The sequence below is a fragment of the Lactuca virosa genome, chromosome 1 (assembly GCF_052849685.1).
Source record: "Lactuca virosa cultivar CGN04683 chromosome 1, Lactuca_virosa_CGN04683_v6, whole genome shotgun sequence".
NCBI classification, from domain to species: Eukaryota; Viridiplantae; Streptophyta; class Magnoliopsida; order Asterales; family Asteraceae; genus Lactuca; species Lactuca virosa.
Window position 1 is genome coordinate 161,700,346 of NC_136426.1, and position 8,551 is coordinate 161,708,896.

Consider the following 8,551-nt stretch of genomic DNA (forward strand, 5'->3'; position numbering starts at 1 on the left):
TCTTCCAATGGCTTCAAAACACACACTAAAACACTTGAAATAGCTCACAATAGCATTAGGGTTTCGAGATTTAAGGTTTGGGACTTGGAGGATGGAAATGTGGCCAACATGGAAGGTTTAAGGTGCTTAAATAGGGTGTAAACCCTGAAAATTAGGGTTTCACCTGTGCCAACCTACTTGTCGAGTTGAGGCCTCTCAACTCGTCGAGTATGTTACTTAAGTTATGCGGCCCATATGATCTCTACTCGACGAGTTTGGGGCTTCCAACTCGTCGATTTGCTCTTATAAATTGAATAATTAATAAATTAAATACATACCAGGAACCAGGCGTTACAATTCTCCCCCACTTGTCTCAGACTTCGTCCTCGAATTCTGCTGCCTTAAATAACTCTGGGTAATGCTCTCTCATCTCCTCCTCTAGCTCCCAAGTCCACTCTGACCCCTTGCGGTGCGTCCACTGCACCTTCACCAACTATACAACCTTGTTCCTCAAGGTTTTCGTCTTCCGATCCTAAATCTCCAATGGCCTCTCAATGTAGTTCAGGCGGTCGTCCACCTAAATATCCTCAAAAGGCACAACTGCGGAATCATCCACTAAGCACTTCCGCAGCTGGGAGACATGGAATGTACTGTGGATCTGACTAAGCTCGGTTGGAAGATCACGACGATAAGCTACACGTACCACCCGAGCCAAAACCCTGAACGAACCGATGTACCTGGGACCCAGTTTGCCCCGCTTCGTGAATCGGATGGCACCTTTCCAAGGTGACACCTTCAGGAGAACCATATCCCCCATCTGAAACTTCAAGTCTGACCGACGCTTGTCGGCATAGCTCTTTTGCCGACTCTGAGCAGTCTGGAGTCTGCTCCGGACCTACTGGATCATCTCGGTAGTGTGGCATCCCCATTTTCACGGACAGAAAAGACCGATTTTGTTTATGCTTTGTTTGAAAATCAGAGTAACATTTTAAATAAAAGTGTTGCGGAATTTGTTCCCAAAATAAAATATGATAAAGATTTATTAAAGCATTTCCGAAGAAATTTATTTCATTAAAAACCACGGGATGTCATGTTCGATACAGATCAAAAGCATAAATAGTAAAATATAAGCCTTACAACATTTATTCATAACTACAAGCCTATAATCTGTAATCCCTCATCCAAACATCTCATCTATGCTCGTGTGCCACTACCTGTAATACAAGAAACTGTGTGGGTCAGGCTTGGGAGCCTGGTGAGCACATAGGGTTTTCAACCCACAATAAATAAGTTTATTAATTTCATCAACCAACAATAACCCAATTACCCGTTTCCATTATCCTCACTTTACGTCCCTAAACACCTATCATAAGGGACCTAGCCTAAGGATCATCATCGGGATGGACACTACTGCTAAGGGGGTTCCTCAGCAATAAATGTGTAACGCCCGCAGATCCGGGCTAGTCAATTTAGAGATAATATGGGTCGAAAACGACTTTTCGACAAAAGATTATTTAGAATAAATAATCTTAACCAAGTTGTAGAATATGTCTCAAGGGTTCCGTACATATGAACAACGCCGAAATCCGAGTTATAACGAAGAAGTTATGGCTCGTCGAAGTTTTACGGCAAAACCGGCACGGCACCGGGAGACGTAAATAGTGAATTTTTGATAAAGGACTTTTTAGCCTTAGAAATCTAAACAAAAGTTGTAGTATACGTTAAACTGAGAACATACAAAAAAAGAACGCCCAAATCTGACTTCGTATGAGGAAGTTACGAATTTTCTAAGATTTGGCATAGCAGTGCACAACTCGAAACTCGAATTTTAGATCGAGCGGTTTTTGGCATACGCGACTTAAATGAGAATTGAAGATCTAATTAATAGGAACTCAACGGTAAAAAGACAGACGAAAATAGAGTCTGTATGTAGAAGTTATGAATTTTACGCGGACATTTAACAGTATAATCTCCTCGTACTGTTAAATTTAAGATCGGTCGAGAATTAGCCAACGGAGTCAAAATGAAAGTTTTAGATCTTATTTTTACCTATGCATGGATATAAAGAACGTCAAAAACGGAGGTCGTATGTGAAAGTTACGGATTTTAGAAGTCGGAAGTGTGCTGTGCGGAAATGGGTGATGTGGCATAATCTTGACCATTGCTTTCTCCCCAAGTCTTGCCACTAGATGGTGACATGTGGCACCAAGTTCAGCCATTTTTCACCCTATAAATAGAACCTCTCCCACCCTCATTTTCTTCACACATTTCCCATTCCTTCTTTCTCTCACTAGTTTCTCTCTCTAACCTCCCAAACCCCCCGAAAAGCCTAGGGAACCTCCCTAGCACGAGGCGGAAGCCCCGGAGTGCTCGACGGCTCCTAGAAGAAGAGCTTTTCGGCTCGGGAACGCTGCTCCAAGCAAAGCCCGGTTTTCTATAAAACCCGCTGTAAGTGAGCTACGCCTACGCTATTTTTAATATATCGTTTATTTAATTATAGTAGCGTTATTAGGAACTTATAATAAGTACCTGGGCTATTATTATGGGTTATATAAGTATTTTTTTAACACTTATATAATAGTAATAATAGCTAGACTATTAATTAGTCTCGGCGAATAATAGACTAAACTCTAGTGGTAATAATACTAGGTTTCGTCGAAGGAATTTTTTTTTTTAAGAAGCGAAACGCTGTCTGAGTTCGGAATCACCACCTTTTCAAGTGAGTGCATGGTCCCTTTCATCTTACACATAGATATGAAGTATTTTATATAAATTACGTGCTATGTGTGCATATTATCTAAATACCTGCTATCTATGATGGATGAATGATTTTATACATGTTTTAAATGATTTAAATATATATTTATTTTATATCTACAAATATGTTGGGATAAAACATGGGTAGATGAAATAGTTGGTGTGTGATGAAATAAAATGATGAGAGATAGGTGATAATAGGAAGGTGATGATAATTAGGTGATGGATAGGTGATGATGAATCGGTGATGTAGGATGAAAGATACTATAACCTTGACCGTCAATGTGGAGATGTAGTCATCTACCAGAGTATAGATGGCGACCACAGACTATTCTAGACAACCCCGTGGAAACACCAGCAGACTTATAACCTGTAGGTGATGAATTACGAGTTCAGGCGATGTTGTGACTACGTATTCATGTGATGATACTCTAACCCTTACTATGAATTACGAGTTCAGGCGACGTTGTAACTACGTATTCATGCCTTAGGAACGAGCATATAAGGAAATGTGAGGTAAAAAGATGAGAGGTAAAAATGATATAGGAGATGACCCTTAAGATAATTCTTTAAGGAATATTAAAGAAGATAACGGGGATGGGTAATTGGGTTGATTGTTTGATTGTTTAAACATAATAATTATATTATTGTGGGTTGAAAACCCTATGTACTCACCAGGTTTCCCAACCTGACCCACTCAAGCTTATTTGTATCACAGGTGTCGATATGAAGCTACTTTAAACTGAGAGATTTAAAAGAGATGTAGATCACTAGTGTAAATGAACGTAAGTTCTGTTTATGCTTATGTTTCTGTATTGACGATGACATCCCAATGTTTTGAAAATGAATGAAATACATTTCTTCGGAAATGAGTTGATAACGTATTTATCATGTTTTTCTGGGAACAAATTCCGCAACATTTTTATTAAAAGAGGTACTCTGATTTTTATAAAGCATAAACAAAATCGGTCTTTTCTGGCCGTGAAAACGGGGATGTCACAGTTGGTATCAGAGCATTAGTTTAAGCGAACTAGGAATTTGTTGGAAATTTCTAGACTTAAACTTAGAGTGCTAAGCGATGATTGTGAGATGAGTGTCTGCTATATTTTAGACACGAGCACTAGTTTATTTTAGGAAAGATGCCTAAAATGTTTTATGTGCTAAATGTTTTATGTTATAGCTATAGAGATGCCTTATATGCTATTATTTGTTCGGATCTATGGTCTATTGCCGACCGGATCTGGAAATTTATATGTTCAGATTTCTAAACGTTTAATTACGATGTTAGAACCGGCATGTAACTTTTCGGAGTAATAGGGAGATTTATACGTCTATCGTAAATAAAAATTTCCTATCTTAACTTCTCGCCTCGGTACACCGAATGTCTACTTTGGTGTACAAAACGTCATGGTGAAGACAAACTAGGAAATATCCGAGGAAGATGACAACCTGAGCCGAAGAATGTGACGGGTCATGCATCGGTCGTTGCGCCTGCACCCGAACCTATCACAATGGCAGAAGTTCAGGAAGTGATGCGAACCATGATAGACTGATAAAATAGAGGAAATAATAAGGCTTACGATAGTGAATGACACCTATCAGAAGATATCGTAAGAGAGGTATCTTGCCTTTAGAATGCATCTAATAAATAATACGTCTAGTATGGGAGAAGTAAACTTTCGATTGGCAGAAAGAAAGAATTCTTGGTATAATCCATAAAGTTATCCCATGGTCTTGAATTTCCAATACCAACCGAGTTGAAGCAGAATTGATGATTGAAGATGTGCATGGAAGAAGTCCTAGTAGAGTCTAGGGAAATTTTTTTTATGATTATTTGGACACACTCGTATGTGTTAAATTGTTTTGTGATTTTAGGACTTGGGGACTGCGAGACAATACTTGGGACGAGTATGAGTAGGTGTGAATGGTAGTAGATGCATATACTACCGGAAGCACAAGACTCACGCTTGAATCAGGGAAAGTCACAAGGTTACCGAGAAGCTAGTAGTTGATTCCGTTTTGTTCAGGTATGTCATTACCATTGTTTCGGTAATGACTAAGAAGATGATTGTTATTCCGACCCTAGTGTTCATATCAAATCGAGTCCGACTATGATGAGTATGTTACGAGGTTCAGAGAACCAAGTTCGATGTAGCATCTGACTGAAGCCGGAAGATTGAAATGAAAGATAATCAAAGCGATCAGTACAGATATCACGACAGTTGCTTGTAGCTAGAAATGCTACCTTTTAAGATGTCATCAGAACATGAAGGAAGGTATAGTATGTTCTAGAATTTGACTCTAAAAGACCTGAGTCCAAGCAATGCATCATACGATGAGAGGTCATTAGAACATGACCCATCGGTCTATTATGATAATCGAAGGAAGAAACTTATCTCAAGTTTGTTAAAGAAGGAGTCTATAATAAAGATCGAGATCGTGACATGAAGATCATGATTGGAAGTCTAACTTGAGATAGAGAGCGGGTCCAAGATCGGGCACCGCCTGCAGTCAGAAAGTCTTAGAGTTAGATACTCGTTCGAAGAAACATCAAAGTTACGATTATTACTTAGGATGAAGAGATAACTTATGGAGTCATCATGTGAGCCCTGTTTCGTTGATGATTCCAGGACGTAATCATCCTAAGGGGGAGATAATTGTAACGCCCGCAGATCCGGGCTAGTCAATTTAGAGATAATAGGGGTCGAAAACGACTTTTCGACAAAAGATTATTTAGAATAAATAATCTTAACCAAGTTGTAGAATATGTCTCAAGGGTTCCGTACATATGAAGAACGCCGAAATCCGAATTATAACGAAGAAGTTATGGCCCGTCGAAGTTTTACGGCAAAACCGGCACGACACCGGGAGACGTAAATAGTGAATTTTTGATAAAGGACTTTTTAGCCTAAGAAATCTAAACAAAAGTTGTAGTATACGTTAAACTGAGAACATACAAAAAAAGAACGCCCAAATCTGACTTCGTATGAGGAAGTTACGAATTTTCTAAGATTTGGCATAGCAGTGCACGACCCGAAACTCGAATTTTAGATCGAGCGGTTTTTGGCCTACGCAACTTAAATGAGAATTGAAGATCTCATTAATAGGAACTCAACGGTAAAAAGACAGACGAAAACAGAGTCCATATGTAGAAGTTATGAATTTTACGCGGACATTTAACAGTATAATCTCCTCGTACTGTTAAATTTAAGATCGGTCGAGAATTAGCCGACCGAGTCAAAATGAAAGTTTTAGATCTTATTTTTACCTACGCGTGGATATAAAGAACGTCAAAAACGGAGGTCGTATGTGAAAGTTACGGATTTTAGAAGTCGGAAGTGTGCTGTGCGGAAATGGGTGATGTGGCACAATCTTGACCATTGCTTTCTCCCCAAGTCTTGCCACTAGATGGTGACATGTGGCACCAAGTTCAGCCATTTTCACCCTATAAATAGAACCTCTCCCACCCTCATTTTCTTCACACATTTCCCATTCCTTCTTTCTCTCACTAGTTTCTCTCTCTAACCTCCCAAACCCCCCGAAAAGCCTAGGGAACCTCCCTAGCACGAGGCGGAAGCCCCGGAGTGCTCGACGGCTCCGAGAAGAAGAGCTTTTCGGCTCGGGAACGCTGCTCCAAGAAAAGCCCGATTTTCTATAAAACCCGCTGTAAGTGAGCTACGCCTACGCTATTTTTAATATATCGTTTATTTAATTATAGTAGCGTTATTAGGAACTTATAATAAGTACTTGGGCTATTATTATGGGTTATATAAGTATTTTTTTAACACTTATATAATAGTAATAATAGCTAGACTATTAATTAGTCTCGGAGAATAATAGACTAAACTCTAGTGGTAATAATACTAGGTTTCGTCGAAGGAATTTTTTTTTTAAGAAGCGAAACGCTGTCTGAGTTCGGAATCACCACCTTTTCAAGTGAGTGCATGATCCCTTTCATCTTACACATAGATATGAAGTATTTTATATAAATTACGTGCTATGTGTGCATATTATCTAAATACCTGCTATCTATGATGGATGAATGATTTTATACATGTTTTAAATGATTTAAATATATATTTATTTTATATCTACAAATATGTTGGGATAAAACATGGGTAGATGAAATAGTTGGTGTGTGATGAAATAAAATGATGAGAGATAGGTGATAATAGGAAGGTGATGATAATTAGGTGATGGATAGGTGATGATGAATCGGTGATGTAGGATGAAAGATACTATAACCTTGACCGTCAATGTGGAGATGTAGTCATCTACCAGAGTATAGATGGCGACCACGGACTATTCTAGACAACCCCGTGGAAACACCAGCAGACTTATAACCTGTAGGTGATGAATTACGAGTTCAGGCGATGTTGTGACTGCGTATTCATGTGATGATACTCTAACCCTTACTATGAATTACGAGTTCAGGCGACGTTGTAACTACGTATTCATGCCTTAGGAACGAGCATATAAGGAAATGTGAGGTAAAAAGATGAGAGGTAAAAATGATATAGGAGATGACCCTTAAGATAATTCTTTAAGGAATATTAAAGAAGATAACTGGGATGGGTAATTGGGTTGATTGTTTGATTGTTTAAACATAATAATTATATTATTGTGGGTTGAAAACCCTATGTACTCACCAGGTTTCCCAACCTGACCCACTCAAGCTTATTTGTATCACAGGTGTCGATATGAAGCTACTTTAAACTGAGAGATTTAAAAGAGATGTAGATCACTAGTGTAAATGAACGTAAGTTCTGTTTATGCTTATGTTTCTGTATTGACGATGACATCCCAATGTTTTGAAAATGAATGAAATACATTTCTTCGGAAATGAGTTGATAACGTATTTATCATGTTTTTCTGGGAACAAATTCCGCAACATTTTTATTAAAAGAGGTACTCTGATTTTTATAAAGCATAAACAAAATCGGTCTTTTCTGGCCGTGAAAACGGGGATGTCACAAAATGTCCTAAAGGCAACCATGATGGGGATGAGTACACCGGTGAATACATCGTTCACAAACACTTACAGGTTGCGAGCCTGCTAGCGTTCCACTTGACTGTCTAGAAAAGTCCATGGCCGTCATCTATACTCCGCTAGATGACCGGAAACATCGTCAACATCGAGGCCTCTCATCATTTTATTTCATCACACCCAACTATTACATCTACCCATGTTTTACCCAACGCATTTTGTAGATATAAAATACATATACAGTTTAAATCATTTAAAACATGTATAAAATTTTTCATCCAGCATAGACAGCAAGTATTTAGACAATATGCACACATAGCACGTAATTTATATAAAATACTTCATATCTATGTGTAAGATGAAAGTAACTATGCACTCACTTGTTAAGGTGGTGACTCTGTACCCGGACAACGCTTCGTTTACTTAAAACAATTTCCGTTGACAAAACCTAGTATCATTACCACTAGAGTTTAGTCTAATATGCTCTGAGACTAATTAATCATCTTAGCATTATTACTATTATATAAGCGTTAAAACAATACTTTTCACCCACTATGTACAGACAGGGGCCAGACATGAAACACCGAGGGCAGGACCATTTTGGCATTATAGCACCTCTGAAATCCAACAACCCATGCGACCCTTCAAACTAGATTCCCCGTACCGCGAGTGGTTAAAAAGATATTATAATGACACTTATATAACTCATAATAATATCCCAAATATTTATTATAAGGTCCTAATAACAATACTATATTCAAACATAAGCTATACTTAAGATAGGGTAGGCGTATCTCACTTATAGTGGGTTTTTCGCAAAACTGGGCT